Raw genomic sequence first — 14,729 nt, 5'->3', positions numbered from 1 at the left:
AGGTTGGAATACCAGTCGAGTGCATCCCCTTCCAGACTTTCCGGGAACAACCTTAGAGGCAGGTTCTCGTCGTCTACAGGCTTTCCCAACTTGTTAGCAAACAGACGGAGGTGCGTTTTGGGATTGCCAGTTCCATCGTACTTGTTAAACTTAGGGGTTTTGAACCCCTCAGGCAATTGAACATTTGGAAAGAGACAAAGCTCATCATAGTCCAGCACTCCTTGCTTGTTTAAACCCTGACTTTTTCTCATAAATTCATCAAAACGGTCAAGGCGTTTGAGCAGCTTTATATCAACGGGAGCGGAAGATTCCCCCATCTCTGGCTTGGTTTGGACAGTATGGTCAAGTAGGAATGGCTCAGCGGCAGTGTGATAAAAGGTATGTGGCTCAGGTGGTATGTTTGAAGTGATTTGGGGTGGTGGACCTCGCGTGTGAGTAAGAAAAAATGAAGGATGAGGAGGGTAAGTGTATGGCAAATTTGTGGTGGGATAGGTGAAAGTTTCTTCGGGTGCAATAGGAAATGATGGAGTAACAGTGGCATGGGCCGAAGGCAGGTCAAATGGCTCTTGCTCAGGCTGTCTGGCGGGTACAGGTTCATCACGTGACTTTTTTTTTCAAGAAATTCTATGCTAAAGACTTAAAAAAAAAAAAAATAAAACTATAAGCTAAAATCTAAAATCGAATAAAACTAACACGACAAATAAAAAACTAAAAATAAACAGTAAATGAAATTACACCAAAAATTTGGTGTTTTATTATTTATTTATTTATTTACTATTCGTTTTATTTGTTCTATTTTTAATTGTCACATTTAGTTTTATTTACTTTTAGTTTTAGTTATTTTAGCCATTTTAGCTAGAATTTATCAAAGGAAAAAGAAGAAAAACAATGAAAAATGGAAAATGAAAAAAAGGAAAAATGAATTGGAATTTGCACTTTGTCGTTTCTAGCTTATTTATTTTTCGTCCAATGGTAATTAAATGGTTTTGTTATTTATTTTTACTTTTATCAACTACTTTTAATTAGTTAAAAAAAAAAAATAATAATAATAAAAAATAAAAAATAGGCCGCGGCATACAAGCTGCGTTTTTACGCAGCTTGCAAACAAGGACTGGGCAGCCCCTTAGCTGCAATTTTTGGAGAATGGCTGAGGGTTTAGGGTAGAGTGTCCCATGTATAAATAGAAAAGAAAAGGCAGCCGCAAGGGAGGAGCAAGAGAGGAGCTACGGGAGAAGGTTTGTGAGAAGAGCAAAAAAGAAAGAAACAAAAGGGGGATGGAAGAAAGGTCGACGGCTAAAATTATCAGAGAGAGCCGAGAGAGTTTCTTGGAGAAACAAAAAGTGACGGCGAGAAAATTTTAGGACAGGGGAGAGGGCTGATGAACGAGCAAAACCAGAGAGACTGAGAGTGGTAGGGGGCTGAGTGAAAAGCTGTGAGCTTGAGGATGGAAAAAGAAGATTGTTAGGGGAGCTGTTGGCTGCTGGAGAGGAGCGAAACCAAAAGGGTCTTCAGTCGCGAAGACGAAGAAGGGCTTGTGTCATCGCCCGCGCTCTTTCGCTGACGTTTTGAGGTTTCTGGCCGAATCATCTTGAGCCTTTTCTCCATTCAGGTATTGGATTCTTACCTGTTTTACGTCTTGGCCGAAAGGGAATTGCAGAAAGCTTGCGGCTTTGCTTGTTTTTATGCTTGGATTTGTTTAGCTTGGACTGGTTTTGAGAGACAGAAACTCGAATGTGGTCTATCATGAATGTTCATCCCAAGTCCCTCTCCTAGCCTCTATGCTGAACTTATGACTCTGATGGAAATAAATTAATGCATAAGGTTCGGATAAGTTTCATCTGCACGAACAAATTTGCAGAATTTTTATTTCCCTAGCTTTCTGTATGCGCATTCTTTTCCCTGATTCTGTGAATTCCATGCTCAAGGCTAGTAAAGGGTTTTGATGAACCTTGTCGCCTGTTTCTAGGATGTTTTGTGTCTAAATGTCTAATGATGTAAACTCTTGGTCACACGGTTGCATGGGTCCTCGTCTGGTTGCAGATTTTGTGCATGAAAGCTTGCTGCAACAAGCTTGAAGTTGGCTTGTTGCAGCAGCGTGGATTTTCTTTTTCGATTGCCCAAAGCTCGAAGTTTTCTTTCCTTGGCTTTCTGTCCAGCATGATTTTGTATAAAAGAGAGTAGATCCATGTTTGAGGATATTTGACTAGTGCTGGGTTTCTTTGGCTGAACAATTTTGCTGAATGTTTGCATCTGCATTTTATTATTTTTCTGAGTTGCTGTAAGCTGCGGAAGTAGCAGCAGCAATTGCAGAAGTAAAGAGGTCTTTGGCATTTGTTTGCTTGCGTGCAAAAATCAAAAACTTTGTTCAGGTTATGCTAACTAAACGCTTGAGATATTTACTGGTTTGGGGTTGATAAACCTATGAGCTTAGTGCATTTTTTTTTGTGTGTATGAGTGGAGCCGCAGGGTTGCAACAGGAAGCCGCAAGTGTCGTCCTTTCTTTTGCTGCATTTCGTCTTCATCATTTGCTGCTTTCTTTTCTTCCCATAACAGCCCATACAAGCTAGTTTTTTTTTTGGTCATCTTGTTAGCTGAATCTGGTGTAACTAATTAAGGATAGAATTGCATGTTTTCGTCTAAATGTCTCATGATTTGCGGATGCACAAACAAGAGGGAACATTGCAGCAAGATTGTTGACCGAAAACTTTGCAGAAACCTGAGGACAGTGAAAATGCAGCAGATTCTATTTTGTTGTCGCAGCCACTGTTTCTAGTTGTCATTAGCGTGAAGTGCTGCCATGAATTATATTTTTCAGAGGTGTTTAGCCATGTTTGTTAATTGAAGTTGGTTGAAAGCTTTGAATGGATCTTGCTTGCCGAATCTTGTTGAGAAATCATGGAAGCTGTTGAATGAATTGGCATGATAATCACTTGGTTTGTTTGATGCAGAGAATGCTTTCGTACGTTTGCATGCATGCATGTACTAATTCCAGAAAATTGCATCCTCACCCCCCAAGTCTCCCCTTCTCCTGCTATGGCCCAATCAATTGAATAATTTCATCAAATTGGTCCTTGATAATTTTAATTTGTGCAACTTCATTGCTTGTTTGCTTCAATTAACTACCATGCTTAGCTTAAATTGCACTTAAGTTATGACTTTAGGGACTTTATGACTAAGTGAGCCTTGTTTTGCCCATTTCTTTTAATTTTTCTTAAATAAAGTGGTGCCTTGACCTTTTTATTATTTTGGAGGGTAATTGAATAATTTCACTTCATTGGGGCGTCAATTCAAGGGAGGTACACTCTATCCCTCATTTGCACTACATTTGACCTTACGTGCTCCTACGTGTTGTGTGAATATGCCTGTCTACTTCGCTTTCCTTACCTCCTTGCATGCATTTACTTGCTTTTTACTTTTATTTAAGTTTTTATGGGGTATGTGTACACCTCTTGGCTTGTAATAGATAGTGCTCGGAGAGCATCTGGTCCATTCACCCTTTCCCTTTTATGCTTTTATGGGGTATGTGTACACCTCTTGGCTTGTAATAGATAGCACTCGGAGAGCACCTGGTCCATTTCCCCTTCCCCTTGGTTGCTTGTTTTTGTTGCTACATGTTTAATTGCTTTATTAGGCTCTTGCATCTAGTCGAGCATGCTAAGTGCTATGTGCTATGTGTTTACGAGTGTTTTGGCATGTCTACTTGCTTTCATAGCCATGAATGAGTGGAATGGATGAATGTACGTTTCCGCTAGTCCAGCGCTAGTCGGAATTCATAGAATGGGCTAGTCCAACGCTAGACCCTTAGGGATTTCCCCTCGTTAGCACATCATTTGCCTGTTCACTACATATCATGCATTTTTCCTTAGTTTTATCATTTGGCATGATCCTCGACCCCCTTTTCCCCTCATTTTAGGTTTTGCATCCCATACTAGCTATAGGGTTCATTTTGCTTGAGTGTCCCCTTCCGATAAGGAAAACGAGCGAGTGTGGCTACTCGATAGCCTTAGCACGCTAGTTTCGCCTTCTAATCAAAGGGAAAATCAAGTCACGATTTAGGTCTCCCCGTACCCAATATGCATGAATTCCCTAGGCTCATGCATTCTCAATCCACTCTATCATCACACTTTCACTTTTGTCTCATTTGCACACATGCACCTTTTTATCACTTTCACTTGCACACGAACACTTTTATCTTCACTCGCACACGAGTACTTTCATCTTCATTTGCACACCGACACTTTCGCACTTTTCTTTAAATTGCATACATGCATTTTTGCCCACTTGCACTTGGAGTATATATTTGCATTCAAAGACATTTGCACACCTCCACTTATATCGTATTTTTATCATTTTTCTCACTTCACACAAACTCACACTTTCACATGGCATGCATTCCACTCATTTTTATGTCATTTAGGATTATGTGACCTCTCCAAAGGATCATTATTGGGCTTCACAATTAATGTGATTGGCACCACTCAACCTTTGAAGAGAAATTTCCCCCATGTCCCCCTAGGTCTAGGTTTTTGCATTCATATAGACATATCCAACACGCGATACATACCTTGGGTAGAAAAATTAGGAAAAATTGGTTTAAGTCACGCAACTAGCCTTGGCTAGGTCGAAGGGGTGCCTTGGATTTTTATCCTTGCCTTCCCCTTCGTCAAATGTGACCCCCGATCCCTCTTTTGGTTACGTAGACCCAAAAGTTCTCTAAAAGGGTTTATTTACTTTTTCCATTCAAAAACAAAAATCATTTTTGGGTGACTTGGTACACCCTAACTCTATACCAAGTGGCGACTCCATTTTTCAAAAAACCCTTTTTGAACTTTATATGGCCAAACCGTCGCTTTATCAAGTCCCATGGCCTTTATTTTCATTTTGCACACGTTCACACCACACTACACACACACATCATTCATTCAAAAAGTGGGGCGCGACAGTTGGCGACTCCACTGGGTACACGACTCCTCTGAACTCTACTGCGGGATCGCGTTATGATGGGGCTTCGACGAGAAGCTATGTTGAAATATCACCTGAGAATTTTTGACAGATTGCCTTTAGGTTCAACCCTCGCTTAATTATTCCAAAGAATATAAAGAAAAGGAAAAGAAAAAGGCAAGAGTTAGTAGATATCCAGAAAATTCGGATGCATGTCCTATGGGGGAGCCCTTTTTATGCCAAGGGTAGGCCTAGCATGAAAACGCGATCCTCTAGGGTAAGCACTATACCATACCTGACGGATCTGATCAACTCATTGAGTGAAAAATAATTTGAAAAAAATTTGGCCATTGGAGTGACGAGAGATTTGTCAAAATGAGGACAACGTCTGAATAGATTGATCACCTTTGATTTGCAAAACGCATGGGTTTGACCTTGACGAACTCCTATCGAAGAGATCGGAATTTGTTGATAAAATTTCTTAGTGAATTACGGGTCAAAACCCTAATTGATCAAGTGATTGGATGCAATGGACGGTTTTTCTCGAAATCGACTAGATTTCCCAATTTGGAATTTGACAATGAAACCCTAATAGGGCAAATGGGTTGAATGAAATTGACAATTTATTTAAAATCGACCGAATTACCCTAAAAAGGGAAACAGGTCAAATGAATTGGATGAAATTTATCCAAAATTAATCAGATCACCCTAAAAAGGGTAAATTGATCAAATAGATTGAACGAAACTTGATTTATTCAAAATCGGCTCGGTTGCCCTAAAAATGGGTAAATTGGTCAAATGAATGAAATTGAATTAGGGATTTATTCAAAAATCGTCCGAATGACCCTAAAAAGGGTAAATTGGTCAAATGAATTGAATGATTTATTCAAAAATCGACCAGGTGACCCTAAAAAGGGTAAGTTGGTCAAATGAACTGATGATTTATTCAAAAATCGACCAGGTGACCCTAAAAAGGGTAAATTGGTCAAATGAATTGATGATTTATTCAAAAATCGACCAGGTGACCCTAAAAAGGGTAAGTTGGTCAAATGAACTGATGATTTATTGAATGAATTGGCAAAATGATTTGGTTGAATTGTCCGGCCATTGGTGATTTCAAAATTATTGAGATGCATTAGTCTATGAGCTTCTAAAATCAAATTTTGGCCTCAATTTATTTATCATCTCAATAGGAGGAATCATTTGTGAATTTTCTTCAAATTAATGTCCTTTTACGCAAGGGAATTTTACCAATTTTGATAAAATGGCCAAAAAGTGATTATTAGATGCTCATATTCCAAAAATCGCTCTTATGAAGATGATCGGATCCTACCTTACCTTGTGCACTACCCTTTTGGATGGTACAAAATGTAAACGTGCAAGTCTCACTGGATTAAGTATCCGAGACACAAGGTGGCTTATTCCTAAACACGGGATTCCCTATGTGGCATTCCCTTTCTATGGTTTATGCATGATGCCATTTATTAAAGCAGTAAAACATGCAATTTGAAATGAAATCATGACCTAAAAGGACATTTTATACGCCAAGGTAGGCTTAAAAATGCATTATTAATCTATGAATGCAATATACCAAAATCTTTAAACGTGCAATAACCTATTTACGAGGGTAGGTTCTAAAAGAAGGTCATGCCAGACCTCTTATTTGCTAGGGTTTGTGAATGCAATGGGGACACAAAATCAAGAAAAGTTAGTTCAGCCAAGACAAATACACATAACACATTGTAGCAACGAAATCAACACAAAGAAATAAAGCAATAAAAGGGAGAAAGGGGTTGGATCCCTCCCCTCGTGAATAGTGTCCCTAGCTCAGGATAAGGCCGACTCTACCCTAGGCAAGCTATCATGGATGCATGAGGTATTGGCTCACAAATGCATCTAGACTCGATAGGTTTTAGGTCCCCGAGCCTTCAGACTTGGAAACCAAGGGTCATCAATCCCAAGGTTCTTTGTCGGTGGCTCGAGCGATTCCCCAGACATTGCTACGCACACGTCGTGTCACGGCCACATGTCTGAGTGAATCTATCAAAAATCCTCAATCTTCGACTAAAAGCTAAAGGCTATCAACCCAAAGCTTAAAGCGGAAGATTGAGTGACCCCTCGGATCGTGCTACGCACACGTCGTGTCGCGGTCACACGTCCAAGTGAGTCGCCTAAAATCCTAATAGGGTGGAGTGGCGTGACAAGCCACTAAAAGAAAAATAAAGGAGGGTGAAAAATTAAAGCGTATGCACGTATGCTAGTGCTCGTTTAGAGGGGAGGGATCAAGAACCAACGCGAGGCTCTAGGATATGTCCCCCCACCCAAATGCAATGCAAGCGCGAGACAACAAGTAAACATTCATTCAAACATACATTCGTGAGTCGAGGGATTGGTTTGATTACGTACATAAGACAAAAGGTCCTAAAAATGAAAAATGCAATCCTAATATCCAAATGCTATGCATAAAAAGGGTAGAAAAAGGAAACAAATGGTTAAGTCAAAGTGCTTGGACCCACTTTGGAAATCCCCAGTGGAGTCGCCAACTGTCGCGCCCCACTTTTTGATGGTGTGAGTGGATTGTGTGGTGTGTGGTGTGCAATGTGAAAAGTAAAAGGCCATGGGACTTATAATGCGACGATTTGGCCAAGTGAAGTTCAAAAGGGTTTTTTGTATCAAAAATGGAGTCGCCACTTGGTATAGAGTTAGGGTGTACCAAGTCACCCAAAAATGATTTTTGTTTTTGAATAAAAAAGTAAATAAACCCTTTTTGAGAACTTTTGGGTCTACGTAACCAAATGAGGGATCGGGGGTCACATTTGACGAAGGGGAAGGCAAGGATAAAAATCCAAGGCACCCCTTCGACCTAGCCAAGGCTAGTTGCGTGGCTTAAACCAATTTTCCCTAATTTTTTCTACCCAAGGTATGTATCGCGTATTGGATATGTCTATATGAATGCAAAAACCTAGACCTAGGGGGATTGGGGGAAATTTCTCTTCAAAGGTTGAGTGGTGCCAATCACATTAATTGTGAAGCCCATTAATGATCCTTTTGGAGAGGTCACACCTAAACCTAAATGACGTGAAAAATGAGTGGAATGCATGCCATGTGAAAGTGTGAGTTTGTGTGAAGTGAGAAAAATGATAAAAGTAATAAGATAAGAGTGAAGGTGTGCAAATGTAGATGAAAGTACTCGTGTGCGAGTGAAAGTGATAAAAAGGTGCATGTGTGCAAATGAGACAAAAGTGAAAGTGTAATGATAGAGTGGATTGAGAATGCATGAGCCTAGGGAATTCATGCATATTGGGTACGGGGAGACCTAAATCGTGACTCAATTTGCCCTTTTATAGAGAGGATACAAGCGTGCTAAGGCTTTAGAAAAAGCCACACTCGTCTATATCCCATATTTAAGGGGACTCTTCAAGCAAATGTACCCCTATAACTAGCATGAAAATGCAAAAGTCTAAAATGAAGGGGAAAGGGTGGAGGAGCATGCCAAATGCATGACATGTGATGAACATGCAAATATGCACTATCGAAAAGGGGCGGCCTATTGGGTCTAGCGTTGGACTAGCCCATCTATGAATTCCGACTAGCGTTGGACTAGCGGAAACGTACGTTCATCCATCACATTCATTCATGGTTATGGAAAGCGAGTAGACATGCCAAACACTCGTAAACACGTAGCACATAACATTTAGCATGCTCGACTAGATGCAAGGCCCTAACAAAGCAAATTAACATGTAATAACTAAGCAGGCAAGACACATAAGGCAATTAAAGCCCTAACTATTACATTTGCTAGCTAGGCACACGTCTTCGATAGGTCTTCATCGAATGCTCCTCCAAGCCCTATCTATTACAAGCCAAGAGGTGTACACATACCCCATAATGAATAACTTAGACAAAGGGGGAAAGGGAAAATGGACAAGAAAGCTCGCCAAGCCCTATCTATTACAAGCCAAGAGGTGTACACATACCCCATAATGAATAACTTAAATAAAAGTAAAGTAAATGAAATAAACGCAAGGAATTAAAGGGAAGCAAGTAAAGCGAAGTAGACATGCATATTCACATAACACGTAGGAGCACGTAGGAAAAAATGAAGTGCAAATGAGGGATAGAGTGTACCTCCCTTGAATCGATGCCCTAAATGGAGTGAAGTTACTAATTTACCCTCCAAAATAAAAGCAATGGTCAAGGTACCAATTTATTTGGAAAAATTAAAGAAAATAGGCAAACACAAGCTCACTTGGTCATAAAGCCTCTAAAGTCATAACTTAAGTGCAATTGAAACAAAGCATGGTAGTCAATTGAAGCAAACAAGCAATGAAGTTGTAAAATTAAAAGCTACCAAGGGCCAAATGGAGGAAATCATTCAATTGATTGGGCCATAGTAGGACAAGGGGAGACTTGGAGGGCCAAAGTGCAATTTTAGAAAATTTCCATGCAAGTTCATGCAAGCTACGTGAAAAACAACATGAGAAACAACATTCTGCAGTAGAAATTTCTGCTGAAAGCTTTCGGCAACCCAGCATTTTACGAAGACAGCCTTCAAACATAGCCAAATCCTAACACAACTATCACACAAGTCTTTCACTTTGCATCATGAAGCTTGTAGACTTAAATACCCAAAATCGGACAACAAGCATGCAAAAATTCAAACAGCTCAAGCAGCCTCATGCAAAGTTTTACAAATTTTCCTGCAACATCTCTTATCAAACCATTAGCAACCGAAACTTCAACAAGAGAAACCGCACACACAACTTGCTTTTAAGTTAAGGTCTCAAACCCAAATGTGAAAGCTTTGAACTAAGCGTCTAACTACACAATCACCATCATCTAAACAGGAAGAACATTTAGAAAAATCTCATGCAAAATTCTGGAACAACATGCAATCATTCGAAGGGTCAAAAGTGGCTGCAACTTCCTCTATTTCTTATGAGAATCACCAAGATTGGCGTTATTCCTTCTCCATAGATAATTTACACAAATAAACCATTACAAATGAAGTAGACAAGTAAATTCGGACCCCAAACCAAACAGGTAGCTTTGCTTGATTATAACAGAAACCAAAAGACCGAAAAAAAAAAAAAAAAAACAAGAAGCAGCAGAACTACATTTACCCTCTAGTTTTTGGTTTTAAAGAAAAATCTTTCATTACATGCCCATTGCACCATGTGACTCCCAAAGTAAAAGAAAGGACCAATGCAACCCAGGGACAACAAGTAAATCCTTAAAAGTCAGCAAGCAGGAAGAACTTCAGTCACTCAGAAGAGGAAAAAATCTGCTTACACGGCTGAAACATGATCAAGAAGAGCTCTCGGCTATACTAATCTAGTACCAGCTCAACATAAGATTCTCATATATTCCAGATGGAAGACTCCACAAGACTCCTAAGCATGAAGTGCTACAAAGCCGTGAAATGGATTCAACCAAAATGACGAAACAATCTCTGTCCAAATGGGAGTTAACAAAACGAAATGCGTGTGGAACTGCTGGGTTGCTATGCAACGATTCTATAAACTTTAGACTGATGAAGCTTATGATTTTATACCATAGGAAGACAAACCTTAAAGCATAAAGAAACAGAATCAGATGGCCCCAGAGAAATTGCAGACAAAAGAAGCAAAACAAGCGTGTGGACATGCAAATTGGAAGATAGTGTCGGCAATTTCTGACGCTTTGAAAGCTAGCAACTTCATATAGCAACAACGAGCTTCAATCAGCAATAAAGATTCAACCAAAAAGGGGGAAAAGGAAAAAAATCAAGTCTTTGTACTATCAGTTATCATCCAAGACAGAACCACGGACCATATGCATCAGATTTTGGTGCAGAAAATGCAAAGCTGACGGCTTTTTAGATTCGCCGACTTTCCACAAAACAAATTCAAAACACAGCTCATGCATATCCACAAGACTTGGTTTTTCATTCATAAACAAGAAAAACAGCATCTTGGGGGACATGAAACAGAAAAGGCAGAAGGGTAGACAAACAGGAGATTACCGTGAGCAAAATCTCGAAGATTCACGCAGTACTCGCTGGTTTCTTGATGACAATCGAAGGCGATGATGGTGGAGTTGGGTTCTTTCTCTGGTTCTCCTCAGAATCTTCCCCTTTGTTTCTAGCCTCCACCCGTTTAGCTCTCTCTCTCGCTCCCTCTGTTTTTTCTCTGTTGTTTTTTGTGCTTTCTCTCTATTTGCCGTCCCACTCTCTAAGAACCCCCCCCGTAGGCTTCCTCTTTTTTCCTTCCTATCCCCCACCTCTCAGCTGACCTATCTCTGTTCCCTTCTCTCCGTTTGCTAACGCTTCCCAGATTTCTTCTTGTTTCTCCCTGCCCCTCACTCAGGCCTCTCCAGTTTTTCTTAGCTGTGACCTCCCCCCTAATCCCCCTTTTGTTTCTTTCTTTTTTGCTCTTCTCACAAACCTTCTCCCGTAGCTCCTCTCTTGCTCCTCCCTTGCGGCTGCCTTTTCTTTTCTATTTATACATGGGACACTCTACCCTAAACCCTCAGCCATTCTCCAAAAATTGCAGCTAAGGGGCTGCCCAGTCCTTGTTTGCAAGCTGCGTAAAAACGCAGCTTGTATGCCGCGGCCTATTTTTTATTTTTTATTATTAATTTTTTTTTTAACTAATTAAAAGTAGTTGATAAAAGTAAAAATAAATAACAAAACCATTTAATTACCATTGGACGAAAAATAAATAAGCTAGAAACGACAAAGTGCAAATTCCAATTCATTTTTCCTTTTTTTCATTTTCCATTTTTCATTGTTTTTCTTCTTTTTCCTTTGATAAATTCTAGCTAAAATGGCTAAAATAACTAAAACTAAAAGTAAATAAAACTAAATGTGACAATTAAAAATAGAACAAATAAAACGAATAGTAAATAAATAAATAAATAATAAAACACCAAAAATTTGGTGTCTACAGTTTGCCCCTCTTTGTCTGAGTTTTGAAAAAACTTGAGACAAAGAAGTAGACACCAAATACTTACCTGTGTTATTCGGCTGCGAATTACTCAAACGATGGGGACTGACCCCTGGCAGGAAATTTTAAAATCGGGACTGACCCAAGACAGAAATTTAAACGGGACTGACCCGAACAGAAATTTAAACGGGACTGACCCGAACAAGAATTTAAACGGGACTGACCCGAACAGGAATTAAACGGGACTGACCCGAACAGGAATTTAAACGGGACTGACCCGAACAGAATTTAAACGGGACTGACCCGAACAGGAATTAAACGGGACTGACCCGAACGGAATTTAAACGGGACTGACCCGAACAAGAATTTAAATCATGGGACTGGCCCGAATAAAATGAAAATCATGGTGCACACTAATGGGACTGACCCACGGCTAATGGCAATGAAAGACACACTAGTGGGACGAACCCAATGGCTAGCGGCGAATGCAATTAAAAGGCACACTAGTGGGACAAACCCAACGGCTAGCGGCGAAAGCAAATGAAAGGCACACTAGTGGGACAAATCCAACGGCTAGTGGCGAAAGCAAATGAAAGGCTCACTAGTGGGACAAACCCAACGGCTAGCGGCGAATGCAAATGAAAGGCACACTAGTGGGACAAACCCAACGGCTAGCGGCAAATGCAATTAAAAAACACACTAGTGGGACAAACCCAACGGCTAGCGGCGGATGCAATTAAAAGGCACACTAGTGGGACAAACCCAACGGCTAGCGGCGAATACAATTAAAAGGCACACTAGTGGGACAAACCCAACGGCTAGCGGCGGAAGCAAATAAAAGGCACACTAGTGGGACAAACCCAACGGCTAGCGGCAAATGCAAATGAAAGGCACACTAGTGGGACAAACCCAACGGCTAGCGGCGGATGCAATTAAAAGGCACACTAGTGGGACAAACCCAACGGCTAGTGGCGAAAGCAAATGAAAGGCACACTAGTGGGACAAACCCAACGGCTAGTGGCGGATGCAAATGAAAGGCACACTAGTGGGACAAACCCAACGGCTAGCGGCGGAAGCAAATAAAAGGCACACTAGTGGGACAAACCCAACGGCTAGTGGCGAAAGCAAATAAAAGGCACACTAGTGGGACAAACCCAACGGCTAGCGGCGGAAGCAAATAAAAGGCACACTAGTGGGACAAACCCAACGGCTAGTGGCGAAAGCAAATAAAAGGCACACTAGTGGGACAAACCCAACGGCTAGCGGCGGATGCAAATGAACATGCTTACTGGCGGGACAAACCCAGCTCCAGCAGCGATGAAAATGAAATGCTTACTGGCGGGACAAACCCAGCTCCAGTAGCGATGTAAACAAAATGCTTACTGGTGGGACAAACCCAGCTCCAATAGCAATGAAAATGAAATGCTTTTGACAATCGGACAGTGGGATCAAAACCCAAGCTTGCCGTGATGAACTTGATTTGATTGATTTTTTTTTTTTTTTGATTTTTGTTTGGTGATCTTTCTTTTTGCTTTTCTTTTTGACTTTTGAGAATCTTTCCAAAAAATTAATTTTGCCCCAGTATGATGAATTTTTGAAAATTGAGCCCATAGTTGATTCTGTATCGCCATGTTGTTGCACATTTTGATCAAATTTGCTTGCAACATTTACGATCTGCCTTTGTTCACCAGAGGACTCCTTCCAACACCGATCCCAGTGCGAGGTGTGATTGTTTTCGTCCATGCATGAAATTTTTCTGCAAAAGAGAAAAAACAAAAGGATTGCCACCATCATTTGATCCGCTTGCCTTTTGAGAATCGTGTAAACATAAGCCTTTTGATGCCTTCGTCAAAGTTGGCCGCGGCATCTGACTTGGTTGGATTTATCACTTCAAATGTCTCTGCTTTTCCAGACTGACCGGGTTAGCATTTTGCCATATTGCGAAGCCTTTGTAATTGGCTTGGCTGCACCTTAGCCCCTTTTAAGAGATGACCGAACCCAAGTATGCTTCGAGTAAACCACAGGGGTCGTCATTTACCACAATTCAATGATAAAGAATGAGGTATGCAAGAAAAATTCACATGTCATGTAAAAATGAATATGCACAAGAATGCACTCACAACTATTTGTGCTTAAATTCTACAAAAATGCCATGAATGCAAGAAATTTGGTAAAAATGAAATTCCTAAGAATGGATTTGCCAAAGAATGTTTTACAAAATGACACAGCTTTGGCCAAAGGATGCATATTCGAATCTCTGAATATCCTTGTTCTGGAATTCAATATTGGCAGGGGTATGACAAAAATGAGGAGAAATCCAAACGGACCAAACCACCAGTTGTTCCTCCTTGTGCTTGCTCATTACAGAAATCCTACCTTGGCGCCCTTTCGGGTTTTCACCAAGGTTGCACCCCACTCCTTTTCTTTTGTTTTGTTTTTGTTTTTGTTTTTCTCTTTTTCTTTTCTTTTTCTCATTTTCTTTTGAGGTGCCCTTTCGGGTTTTCACCTAAGGAACAATGGAAAAACTCAACCATAATCGACTCAGGAGTATGAACTGAAGATTGCTGACATCAGTAAAATGCGCTTCCCTTGTAAGATTAGGCGAAGGCATTATGGACATCACTTGCCAATTGATTAGCAAAATCCCTAATAGAAATGCGGAAAGTGACGAAAGCCAGGACTTTTGGGCTTTTGTAACGAGGTTAGGTGGGGTGTTTTTCAAGAAAAGTTGAGGCTTGAAAGCAGGTCCGATGAAATGTGTGAAATAACCTGAAATTGCATCATTTTGAAATTATCTCCAATTTTTTGAACGAAACCGAGGAAAATTTTGCCCCAGTTTGATTGGATTTTTCTCTCTTTGCA

The sequence above is a fragment of the Coffea arabica genome, chromosome 9e (assembly GCF_036785885.1).
Source record: "Coffea arabica cultivar ET-39 chromosome 9e, Coffea Arabica ET-39 HiFi, whole genome shotgun sequence".
NCBI lineage: Eukaryota > Viridiplantae > Streptophyta > Magnoliopsida > Gentianales > Rubiaceae > Coffea > Coffea arabica.
Note: the sequence above shows the minus strand (reverse complement) of the source record.